The 13,847-nt window shown below is 36.6% G+C and overlaps 1 protein-coding gene across 13 annotated transcripts in view; it reads right to left on the reverse strand.

Annotated features, from left to right (window-relative positions):
- The window catches only part of R3HDM2 (R3H domain containing 2), a 124,366-nt gene that overhangs the window by 84,213 nt on the left and 26,306 nt on the right, over positions 1-13,847 (reverse strand). For 7 of the 13 annotated variants that reach the window (XM_054696724.1, XM_054696730.1, XM_037515050.2 and 4 more), the window contains 3 exons: positions 10,702-10,762; positions 4,923-5,009; positions 1,892-2,051 (listed from right to left, as the gene is read on the reverse strand). The gene's annotated coding sequence lies outside the window, so the exon portion shown is untranslated. Of the gene's footprint in view, positions 1-1,891; positions 2,052-4,922; positions 5,010-5,327; positions 5,889-10,701; positions 10,768-13,847 lie in introns of those variants that run through there. The other 6 variants (XM_054696721.1, XM_054696722.1, XM_054696728.1 and 3 more) reach the window with 4 other exon arrangements.

Consider the following 13,847-nt stretch of genomic DNA (forward strand, 5'->3'; position numbering starts at 1 on the left):
GCTATTTCTTGGGCTCACTTTAGGAAATTTTTCATTGATTCTATGGAAATAAGATTGTATTATTTTTCTTATAACCATTTCACCCACTAAAATATAAATGGTTTTTTGTACTATATTAGGAGAGGAACATTAACTTCTTCAGGTAATCATTTCTCCGTGTATGTATGTTAAGGCATTATACAGTAAACCTTAAACTGATACAAAGCTGCAGATCAGTTATATCTAAATAAAACTGGGGGAAAATGTCCTCTATAAATGGGAGGGATTTTTTTCCCCTTTTTCTTCACTGTGGCATACATTACTTTCAGATAGCTCTTTGTACAATAAATAGGCATTAATGGACCACTTACAAAAAGCAAGTATGGAATGGTTATCCGATACCTAACATCAATATGATATGTAAGCAAACCTGGCACAACCAGAAAATGAATTATTTATATTTGGTTACTTCATTTAGTTGCTTCCTCCAATTTCAGAAGTTTCCTTTAAAATGAAATTAATGAAAACAGTCATGACTTTTATATGAGGACGTTTCTGCTCTTTTCAACTTTGCTTCCTCACCTGCCTGTGTAGGAATACTAATTATATTCAGTAATTTCATACATAATTCTACCAGAGAGGCTAATTCAATAAATAAATTATAATGAGGCTCTTATTTTGAGGCCCAAATATGATGGGAGGTAGAAAGAAATCCAAAACAGATGAAGGAAAATGTAACTTTCAGCATGTCTCTCTGGTCTTTATCCCCAACCCCTCTGAATCTGGCATCGGTCAATCCTGTCCACTCCTAAGAATGCAAAGCAAGGATGCAACTATAGCCTATACCTCAGCACTCTCTTTAAAACATATTATGGTTTTCAAATTTCCAAATCAATTTAGCACTCTGATGAATGCTAATTTCCAAACTAACAGAGTATTATGGCAGAAGTAGGTAATCTGGCATCAAATCTACTCTGAAACAGGCAGAAATACCCTTGACAACACTATACAAGACACCTGCAGGCAGAGAAGGCTGGTAAGAGAGAGCTCATAGCACATCCTGCATGACTGAGAATTAAAAGTGTGTTATCAAGAGGAACATGTAGCTGTGCTTTCTGCAACACACAAATCACAAAACTAGCCTCAGTATCTATTCAAAGGTCTATTTTAATAAGAATCCGCCCTCCATACTGATCTGATTCTGAAACTCATCTACAACATAAGACATCATCTCAAAGGAAACCCCTCTAGGAGACCTCATGATACTATCAGCAAAATACAAGAAGGGCACTCTTGGGCACTGGCAAAATACACTCCCTTCAGCCTGAAGTGCCCTGACTGGACATAGATGGATTAAACCTCCCTAAACTAAAGTCAAAGCTTTCTTCAAAAAGAAAAAAAAGACACAAAAACTGACAAGCTCTAACACATCCTATTCTAGACCAAAAATACAAAGCTATAAATGTCTAGAAATGCCTCAAGGTGTGTAATTACTGAAGCTAATTAGCATTCTCAAAATTAAACACTCACTGCAATGCTCAAGGGAGTGGGGGTGCAGAAAAGAGGTATGAACAAATGAATCCCACCAAAAACATAAATTCAAATGCATCTTTTTAATAAAAAAAACAGGATTCTGGAATTAAAGATATAACTTGCTGGGAGAAGAAAAATGATTATCAACTTGGTAAGTCTCAATTAAGATGGGAAATTTTTTGCTGCTATTATTTACCAGGAAAATGGAAATTGGGCAGGAAGCTCAGAACTGTAATAATGAATTTGTAATAAAAATAACATGAAAGAGCCTTTCATTCATACCAAAAATACTGTTTTTAAAAATGTATTTTTTAAAAAATCTATACTAAATTATCATTTTCAGTTGGGCCACATAATTTTAACTGGAATCCTGACTTACCTTTATCCTAACCAAGAATTTAAGTGTGGGATCTTGGGTAAAGAAGATTCAGTATTCTGCACAATACAGCTTTAAGAGATTTGATTTCCAGCTCTGCCATTTACAAACTGTGTGATCTTGAGCAAGTTACTTAATATCTTGGTGCCTCAGTTTCCCTTATCTGTAAAACAAAGGTAATAGTAACTATCTCATGGGAAGGTAAGGATTAAACGAGTTAATACACAGCTAAAATGCTTAGACATATGAATAGCATTTTAAAGAGTGCTAGTTATTCTTTTTGTTATTATCAGACTTTTCTAAACTAATACAACCAGATTAAGGTTGTTAAAACTATTGTTAAAACTTGGAAGAATTAATACAGAAATAATATGATCTGTCTTATGGTTCCTCTGAAACTGAGAGAATTGCTTCTGTAAAATGAACAGACTAGGTAGACCCAGAGTAACGTTAGGATTTAAGGTGCTCAATATGCATTTTTCACTTAGAGACAAACATTCTCAGATATAATCTAATATTCCTGTACCAGAGGAATGAAGTTCCCTTCCTGTGCCTACCAGGAAAATCAACAGTGCAGTAGACAAGTAAATTATAACGTATTATGTTAAGTACAAGTTACAGCTGTTCACAAGGTTAAATGAAATAGAGGAATCTAAATCATACCAGAGCAAAGCTGTCCAGAAGGAGGGAATGCTTAAGCTCAAGGGCAAAAAGTATTTAGTCAGAGAAGTGGAGAAGAAGACCTAGATTCTATACTAGCTGGACGAATTGAGTAAAGTTACTTAACCTCTTTACACCTCAATTTCCTCATGATAAAGAGTATTTCTTTTGAAAGGTTGTATAAAGATTAAATAAGACAATATATGTAAAATAATTAGAACAGTGCTAGGAATGTTCTAAGATCATTCAATAATATTAACTAACAATAATATTAATATAGATGTATGAGGCACCATGATGCTTTCTCAGAACTGCAGGTATTAAATAAAGGAAGCTACCATATAAGGTACTCAAAGAAACGTGTCTTAAAAAGAAGCCAGAGGGCCTCCCTGGTGGTGCAAGGGGTTAAGCACCACACTATGAAGCAATATACAGCCTCTGCAGCATGAGTTTGATCCCTGGCCGGCCAGGGAGCAACCATGGCACAGGAGACCTCTCCTGTCCCGCTGCTCCCCTCAGCAGTGTGTTTCAGTAGATCTGCCTGTTCTGCTCCCCACTCTGCCTCTGGTGAGTCCTCTCATCCCCCGCACCTGTGGCCTGTATCCCAGCTCTTGTATGCATAAATAAATAAATCTTTAAAAAAAAAAAAAGCTAGAGGCTAGAGGCACAGGATCATAAGACACCTTATATATTAACAAAAGCTATCAGAAATTTGTAATGGATTTTCAGAAAGGAGTTACAGCATATTTTTATTTCAGAAAGATTACTTCTGCTACAATGTAGATAGTTTAGAAATAAGATAAAAGCAGAGATAACTGCTAGGAAGGAAAACAGGAAAATATTTGGGCAAAAGAACTAAGGAGACTCTCACCTAGGAGGTATTAAGGAGACAGAATCATTAAAACTTAGTAACATGAGAGATTTGTAGGATGATCAGGACACAAGTCTAAGCAGTCACCCAGGTGACTGGACAGAAAAGCACCTCTTCTAGTGGGCCCTAGGACTCCTGGGCAACCTCCAAAACATTTTCATGGGATCTACAAGCTCAACCCATTTTTTTAATAACACTAAAACCTTATTTGCCCTTCTCACTCTCATGCCCTCGCAGGTATACAATACCATTTTCCAGAAGATACATGACATGTAACATCACAACTAACTGAATTAATGTTTTTGTGTCCTTTGGGTAGACTCCTAGGAGTGGAATTGTGGGTCATATGGTAGATCCATTTTTAATGGCTCTGAAGAACCTCAACACAGCTTTCCACAGTGATTGGACCAGTTTGCATTCCCACCAGCAGTGTAAGAGGATTTCTTTTTTTCCACATTCTCGCCAGCATTTGTTGTTGCCAGTTGTTTTCATATGGGCTATTCTCACCGTTATGAGGTGGTATTTCATTGTGGTTTTCATTTGCATTTCCCAGATTATAAGTGATGTTGAGCATTTTTTCATATACCTGTTGGACATTTGCATGTCCTCTTTGGAGAAGTGTCTTAGTTCTTCTGCCTATTTTTTGATTGGGTTTAAAACCTTGCATTTTAGGCGTCTTCCTGGTGGCGCAAGGGGTTAAGCGTCAACACTATGAAGCTACCCACATTTACTACAGCACGAGTTCTATCCCCAGCTAGGGAGATGACACACATGGCACAGCAGACCTCTCCTGTCTCCCCACTGTTCCCCTCAGCAGAGTATTTCAGTCAATCTACCTGTTCTGCTCCCCACTCTGTCTCTGGGTGAATCCTCTTACCCCTGGCACTTCTGGCCTGTACCCCACTTCCTGTATGCATAAACAAATAAATCTTTAAAAATAAATAAATAAAACCTTGGATTTTAAATGGAATGGGCATGGTGAGAACAGTGGCAGATTAGCAGCAGCAAAGGCCAGAGAAGTAAGCAGAGGCCTCAGGATACATCAATATTTAAGAAGTAACGAAGAGGGAGATTGATTCCATAGAGAGGGAAAGAAAAGTTATTAAAAAAATAGAAATGAAAATGAAAAGAGCATATCATTAACTATAAATTAAATAGAGAAAAAGTTGGTCACAGCTTTGAAGAAAAGCAAAAAAAACAATCCTCCATTAGTAATGGCAGGGAAAAGGGGGATAGGTAAATGAAATCTAGCATTAACTCCAAAATCTAACTCTAGCCAAGCATTTTCATCTCTTCTTACATACTTTTTTTCCTAATCAGTTACTCTTGAACAAAAGAATGACTCTGGGCTCATATTCTTTGCCTTCTTTGTCCATAAGTGAAAAAATGACTAAAAGAATAAAGATGAAAAGAAAAGGAAAGATCCTGGGTGAAATATAAAAAGGGAGTTGACTGAAGCAATGACTTAATGAAGAGAAATTGATTCATCCGACAAATACTTACTGAGTAACACACTGTATCATGAGAAGCACTGTCAAAAGACAGTTAATACACCAAGATATGTCTTTGGTTCATCACAGATGTGACAGACTAGAAATAGAAAGAAAACTTTGATGAGACTGGCAGAAACAGAGGCCATTCTAGTCCAAAGGTGGTTCTAACAGATTCCCAGACCTCAAAGTCACCTAATTATTGAAATGTGTCCTAATTACACAAAATAATTCCAAAGAAATATTTTCTTCAAATGTCTAATAACTAATTGGTCCTTTGGCAATGGTAGAATCTGAGTTTTTAGATAAGTACAGCTTTGAAATGCAGAGACAAATCTTTAAGAAATATAAGTATTTGTATTAAATCATCATAAACTCTAAGTTCCAAAATTACTAATAAAAGTCAAAGGATAATTACCTGGCTGAATGTACTCAGGCTAAGAAGCCTGCCTATTGGTGAACTCTCCCCTATAAATATAGGAAAATGTGATTTTTACAAATATATTCCTTATTTTAAGAAAAGAACCATATGGGTAATAATAAAAAGTATATGAAAACACCCAGAATCTAGCACTATATTCAAGAGAACCCTGAACAAGAAAAGATATATTATCACACACAAGCTTTCACTAAAATCTTTCTATACCATCATCTTGTGCTTTGGTAGCTGACCTATTTCTAGTGATAAGCCTGTACCTAACTGATTTGCAAATTTCTGGAAATAGCTGGGCTTTATTATAATAGTTAACAGACACTAAACATCAGAAGTATCTTTTTGTCTGAATTATATTTAGCCTCTATCCTGTCCCCCTTTTTATTAAGAACTGAAGAAAGGAATTATAGGACAATTGCATTAAGCATTCCTGATATTATTGAAACCCCAGGGTGAGAGGAAGGTTTCATTTTTTACTAACTTGGAGTAACAGGGATCATCACATTTACCTTCCTGGCAAAAACAACCAAAAAAAAAAAAAAAACAGACAAAATGTATAAAAGAATGATTTTTAAGACACTGTGCATCAGTAATTTACAGGAAGCTGCTGAGAGATGGGAAACAAATAAGGTAAGCCCTGTGATTGTCCAAGTTGCCTAAAATATTTTCAAGTAATGTCAAAAGGAAGGGGGCTCTAGGGAGATCCCAGATAGAGTCTGACATGTGCCCTCATTGGAGAAGACAGGAGTGAAAAATCTAAGAAAACAGAGGAGTCTAGAATGTACAGTAAACTACAGGTTGGAGAAAATATCTGCAAATAACATATAGAACAAAAGACTTGTATCCAGAATATACAAGGAAATGTCAAAACTCAACAGTAAAGAAACAATTCAATTAGAAAATGGGCAAAAGACATGAAAAGACATGTTCAAAGTCACTAGCCATCAGGGAAATACAAGTAAAACGACAGTGAGCTAGCACTGCACACCTATTATAGCAATGAAAATAACAAAAAAAATGAAAATACCACATGTTGGTAAGGATGCAGAAAAACTGGACCACATACATAATAAGCTGGTAGGAATGTGAAATAGTACAGTCACTCTGAATGACAGTTTGGCAGTTCCCTATAAAATAAAATAGGCAATTATCATATCACCCAGTATTCTTGGGCATTTATCTGAAACAAATAAAAATTTATGTTTATACAAAAACCTGTACATAAATGCTCAATTAGTTTTATTATAGCCAAAAATTAGAGCCAACATTTAAGTCCTTCAACCACTATATGCAACAGGTATAAACAAACATAGCATAGCCATACCATGAAATACTGCACAGCAATGAAAGGGTATTGATATATGCAACACCTTGTTTGGATCTCAAGGGAACTAGGCTGGATGGGGGCTAAAAGTCAGCCTCAAAAGGTACCATACTGTGTGATTATATTTAAATACCATTTTTGAAATGACTATTATAGAGATGACTACAGAACAGACTAGCAGTTACCAGGGTTACAAGTTTATGAATGAGGTAGAGGTAGGAAGGATTCTTGTAGGAATGGAGCTATTCTACACTTGATAGACAAATTCATGTTATAAAATTCCAAAGAACCACACACACATCTAATACCATTCACACAAGAATACACAAATTGTGTGTAAATACACATACAAAAGATTGCACGTAAAGTTGATTATGGTGCGATAGGTATATAAGCTGTTACCACTGGAAGAAATTGGGTAAAAAGCACATGGAACATAGCTGTACTTTTTTTTTTTTTTGCAGTTTCCTGTAGATTATACTTATTTCACAATGCAGTTAAAAGAAATGACTAAGAAATTATATAGATTAAAGAATTAGTAAAGGAAGACATGTAAAACATTATTACAACTATATTCCATATATGCAAAAATCTAAAGGAAAAACTGAGCACATTAGGTAGAGGTAAAAACATTCTGAAATGTTGGAGATTAAAACACACTACATAAGATTAACAACGCACTAGAAACTGAAACAGAACAAGTAGGGGAAGGGAGACTAGGACACAGCAATAGAAACTGGTGAAAGAAAAAACATTCAAAGAAAATGAACAAAGCATCAGTGAACTATAGGATAAATTCAAAATTAATACAAAAAATCCATTTACAATAATAAAAATCAAAAAATACCTAGGTATTAATTTATCAAAGTGTAATAGGATAGGATTTTTACAAGTATAAGACTTGTATATCCAAAATTACAGCTATTACTGATAGACATGAAAGAAGATCTAAATAAGGAGAAAGATACCCCAAGTGCTCAGACTGAAAGACTTAAAATTGCTAAGATGCTAACATTCTCAAAACTGATGTACAGGGCCTCCCCAGTGGCACAGCGGTTGAACGCTGGGTTGTGAAGCTGCCCTCAGCCTCTGCGGCGCCAGTTCGATCCCCAGCTGCTCCCCAGCCACCGGAGGAGGGTCCTACATGGCACGCAGACCTCTCCTGCCACCTGCTGCTCCCCTCAGCAGTGTACTTCGGTCCTTCTTCCTGCTCTGCTCCCCGCTCTGGCTCTCTTGAATTCTCTCGCCCTCCCAAGCTTCTGACTGTACCCAGTGCTTATATAAATTAATTAATTAATTAAAAAAAAAAAACTGATGTACAGATTCAATGCAATCCTTACCAAATCCTAACTGACATTTTTGTAGAAACTGACAAACTGATCCTAAAATTCACCTGGAAATGCAAGGGAACTAGAATAAACAATACAAACTCAAAAAAGAAAAACACTGGAGGACTCACATTTCCCAATTTCAATTTACTACACAAAACAGTAATTAAAAACAGTATTGTAAACAGAATTGAAAATCACAAAATAAACCCTTATATTTACAGACAATTGATTTTTCTCAAGATAATCAAATAGCTCAAGGATGATCTTCTCAACAAATAGTGCTGGAAAACTGTACATCTACATGTAAAAGAATAAAGATGGCACCATACCTCACACCATACACAAAATTTAACTCAAAATGGATCACAGCACTTAATGTAAAAAGTGAAACTGTAAAACTCTTAGGAGAAAACACTGGGGAAAAAAATGTCTGTGACCTTGAGTTAGACAAAACCCACTGAAACACAACACTAAAAGTATAAGCAATAAAATAAAAAATAGACCAGGTGGACTTCATCAAATTTAAAATTTCTATGACAATACCAAGGAAGTAAAAAAACAACCCATAGAATGGGAAAAAATATTTGCAAATCATGTATCTGATGAAAGACTTGTACCCAGAATAAAGAATTCTTACAACTCAAAAAAAAAAAAAGACAAGTTATCCAAATTTTTTAAAGATAAAGGATTTAAACATACAGTTTTCCAAGAAAGATATACAAATAGCCAAATACATAAAAAGATCCTCAACATTATTAGTCATCGAGGAATTGCATATCAAAACTAAGAGATACTACTTCACACCCACTGGAAGGGCTAGAACGAAAAAGCAGTAAGAGGTTTTGTATACAAACTGGGATTTCTCCCCACGCCAACCCCCATACACTGCTGGTAGGAATATAAAATAGTGCAGCCATTTTGGAAGCAGTTTAACAGGTTCCTCAAAAAATTAAAGCATTACCACCTGATTCAGCAATTATACTTTCTACCTACATAGTCTAGATAAGTGAAAACACATATCCACATAAAGTTATATATAAAGATTTTATTGTATCCAAAAAATGGAAACCCAAATGCCCACCAACTAATAAATGGATAAACAAAATGTGATATGTCCACTATGGAATAGTATTCATACATAAAAAGGAACTAGGTATTGATATACACTACTTGGATAAACTTAGATAAACCCTGAAAATGGTACACTAAGTGAAACAAGTCAGATTCAAATGCTCACATATATGACTCCTTTTGTATGTTATATCCAGACGAGGCAAATCCGTTGACACAAAGCAGATGAGAGGTTTCCAGGGGGTAGAGGGGACAGGGAAAGATTACTTAATGGGTATGGAATGGTTTATGGAATGATGAAGTTCGGACACTAGACAGCTGGTGGTTGCACAACATTGCAAATAAACTAAGTATCACTGAATTGTATATATCAAAATTGTTAGTTGTATGTTATATGAATTTCATATTGATAAAAAAAGAAATTAACTTGGAAGGAAACATGCAACAGCATGGACAGATCTCAAAGTAATTACGCTTAGTAAAAAAAAGTCAAAATAAAAATATACTTTATAATCCCACTTATACAAAATTTTAGATAATGCAAACTATTCTACAATGACAAAAAGTTGCCCAGTGTGTGCCTGCAGACTACAGAGTGGGGAAGAATTACAAAGGAGGGTTAGGACAGTTGTGCAGAGGGTGACGTATATGTTCATTATCTTGAACACGTATGTCAAAACTTAATTGTACACTTTGAATATATGCAGTTTTCTGTATGTCAATTATACCTTAATTAAGTTCTTTTTTTGAAAAAGATGGGGGAAGGGAAAACAGGGCAACGTACTTGTGCTTGCCACTCCATAACTGACAGAGTAATATTAAAGGCAGCTTTACTTGGTTGAGTGTAGACACAACACTTGACAAAATTAAACATATAAAACCAAAGCAGCATATAAATTTGAATCTTTATAAACTTAAAAATATTTCCATTAATGCAATCTTCCATTTTTGACGCTCAATCTTCATTTTTGACTGGTCTTCAATTAATAGTGCTACAAACCCTCCCAGTCCTGAACAATTACTGTGATCTGTAAATAAACAATTACACACACCAAGAGAGCGCCTATAAGAATCTCTAACAAGGTTTCTTAAAGCTGGACAGTATCTCAAATGTGAAAAACAAAAACAAAAACAAAAAAGGCTAGTATCATTTATATTAATCACCTCTTAAGAATGCCCAGATTTTAGATATTCACTTCTGTAGATAACTTACTCAAATAAATAAAAATTATTCCAAAACTTACCTATTTACTACAAAGCTAGAAAAGCTTTAAGGCTAAAAATTCCAAACTGGATCTTTCTTTCCCAATGTCTTAAACAGAAATAGTGGGGAAAATTATGAAAATGGGAATGAAGTTCAGACAATCAAAACTATTTATATTCATCTTTATACCAGATGAGGCAACTCAAGCTACCATCATCTCTTCCTTCCACTACGGCAGTAGCCTTTATTTTTTTAATTCAGCGGAACTTAGTATGTGGTGAATCTCATTTTCTTCATCTATTAAATGGTTATGAGGACACTTTCAACAGCCTGAGGTTATGTGAAGATTAAATGACAATACAGGCATAGCACTTCATTTGTTACTTGGCACATTCAAAGTGCTCCATAAATATTACCTATTAGTGTTACCTGAATAAAGGTTCAGCCTCCATGAGCCCAGCGCTGGAATGGCATCATATAAGAACTGAGTCTAACCTCAAAAGAAAAAAAAAGGGGGGCAAGTTAAAAGCCATTTAAATCAATTTATTAAGACTCTCAAAGAAAGTAGAGATCCATTTCCAAATCCGCAGTAGCTTACTATCATCTTTCCCAATTTATTTTGCTCACGATATTTTTCACAACCCCCACCTGCCCTCAACCTTCCACACCCGCCCCTTCTCTCAGTTCACAAGACACTCTGCCCGTTTGGCTCTTCCCTCTCTCAACCCCTCTCTTCTTATGAGCAGTTTTCAGTTCACTTTTTTATATCAAGTAATCTTCAGGTTTTACTCCTTAAAATTCCTCGGCTGTTTTTTACCCATTATCCTTAAACAAGTCCACAAACTTGGCTAGCAGGTCTGGAGTCTCTGTTCATAAGTGCGCTCTTGGTAGTGTCCTGCAGCCCAATTTCCAAGAGATGTGTGAGTGCTGAGACTTCCCACACCCACAAGCAACTCCAGCAATGTCAGGGCGTCTGACATTCTACTCAATTCAGGTGTTACCTGATACGTCAGGTTGCACTGTTTAAAGGGTCAGCCTCCCAAGACTGTTCTCCACAAGCCCATGTTTCTGACCAAGTGGTTAATGATCAAGGTCCCCTGATCCCTTCCTCGGACTGCATACCCCAGATTATTTGTACTTCTGCAGGAATGGCTATAAATCAGAGCTTCCCCAGGACACCCACCTCAAGTTTGATTAATTCTCTGGAAAGGCACACAGAACTCAGCAAAACAGTTTACTCACTAGATCATTGATTTATCACAAAGGGTGTTAAAGGAGAGGAACCAAAAGCCAGATGACAGGGCAAAGTATGGGAAAAGTATGCCTTCTGGAGGCCTGCCATTCTCCCCAAATCTTCACAGGATTACTAACCCCCAAGTTCTTTGAAGCCCCTTCCTTTTGTGATTTTATCAAACACTGACTTGAGTGAATGAATCACTGGCCATGGGCAACTGAACTGCATCTCTATCCCTCTCCCCTCCAAGAAAATCAGGGAATGGGAATGAAAGTTCCACCCTCTAATCATGGTTTCCCTGGCAACTAACACCCCTAGGTATTTTCCAAAAGTTTCCTTCATTCACGTAACAAGAGACACCTTCAACACTCAACACTTAATTCCACTGAGAGTGAAGACCTACAATATGTATATGATATCTGGTCATGTGATAATGACTGTTCAAGATGCCCATACACACACACACACACACACACACACACACACACACCCTCACACCTGTGAATCACAGTATCACAGTAAGAAAGAAGTAAAAGAGGTCTGATACAGAATTTTCTTCAGAGTAGGAATGAATACTGCAAATACATGATTTAATATTGCCACACCCCATTTGCAATACATATTATTATAGTGATCGCAGGGCTCTGAAGGGCGCCTACTGTCCCACCCAATTTAGGAAACCCTGAATGGCGAGCGCCACCACTGGAATTCTTAACATGCCTAAGCCAGTCTGAGCTCTTGGAAGCTCTCAAAGTACCTAAGCCCAGGACCAGGATGCCCAAGTGCGGGGTATCTCCAGCTCATCATTTTGTTTTACACCACTAAAGTTTGTCTTCCCAATTATCTCAGAAGGATTTCTATTAAAAAGTTCTTTCAGTTTCTTTACAATCCCTGTACATCAGGATCTGGGCATTAGGGGTGTGTCATGGTTTGGTTAGGGTTGAAAAAGTATGGCCAGAGGACACTGCTCTTTGCCTCTCACCACCGACCTGTAATGCAGGGACCCCAATACACACCTTGATCCTGAAACACTGCCTGTGTGGTACCTTTTTTCCACAGTACCTTGCAGTTTTAAAATAAGCTCTAACAGCACCTTAACTAATCTATTTCTAGTCTGGGGATTCTTCTATCTGTTCTCCCCAGAGAAGCAGAATTTTTTTTTTTTAATGTAAATCATATCATTCAACTTTCTTGCTCAATAGTGTCCTCCACTAATAACTCCCCATCATTCCAAACATGGTCTCCAGAGCCCTGCAAAATCTGGCCCCTGCTTATTCTTGATGAAACCACATACTCCTCACAAGGTCTTTGCATTTGTTGTTCCTCCTACCCAAACCTCTCTCTCTCATCAAGGAAATGTTAGTTCTGCCTTCCTGCAAGTAACAGTTCATGTGTCACTAATAGCAGGTCTTCCCTGATCACCCAGTCTGAAGTACCATCCCTCTTTTCTCCCTTCTCAATCACACCACCACACCCACTTTTTTCATAGTCCTTATCATAAGCTGTAATTATTTATGTGAAAATTATCTACTTATTTGAAAGTTGTCTATCTTCTTAAATAAGGATATAAACTCTTTGAGGGCAAAAGTCTTGTCTTGTTCATATCTATACCTCCAATGCAAACAGTGTTTGACACATAAAAGCAATAAAATAGTTTCCTTCCTGATTAACTTACAAAATTAAGTGCTATGCCTGAAATAAACTTACATTTTTGAAAGTTTATACAGTCACTCAGATGGTCAAGCTATGAAAACCCTATGTTTTCTTCTGATTCTAAAAATTTGCTTTGTATTCTCAGAAGCTTCTTTCCTTTCTCTCATGGTAAAATCTGCACTCAGAAAATAAGATGGCGGTTCTATCTGGCAAGACTGTTCTGTGAGGCCTGAATCCAAAGTTTTCAAGCACTGACAAAGATCTGGCTATCAGCATTGAATGGAGGAGTGCCTTGCAGTCCAGAACTAGACTAAACTGACCCAAGTTGCAAATGCCTGTGACAGAATCACAGTTGATAAAATGTTTTGTAAAACACTCTCAATGTCTTAAAGATATACTCACAGGAGTGGGAAGATTCAGTTCAGCCATCTGACTAGTGGAGCATTCTGTAAAGCCTTAATAATGGCCCTGTCACCAGAAAGACAGATACATTGTCCTGGCCTTCTAATCAGTCGCATTTAGTAGACAACATTCATCTTTTACAATAAAATGCCACCTTGGAGTTTCTATTCCTATCAAAGAATCGCTGGTTTGGACAATAGATAAATTAGAATCTACAGTTAACAAATCTACTTGTCTAGGACCCAAGACAATTAATTAAACTTATCTTGGAGAAGCAGAATAGCCT

Source organism: Talpa occidentalis, unplaced genomic scaffold (assembly GCF_014898055.3).
Source record: "Talpa occidentalis isolate TD23 unplaced genomic scaffold, MPIMG_talOcc4v2.1 talOcc4.16, whole genome shotgun sequence".
NCBI lineage: Eukaryota > Metazoa > Chordata > Mammalia > Eulipotyphla > Talpidae > Talpa > Talpa occidentalis.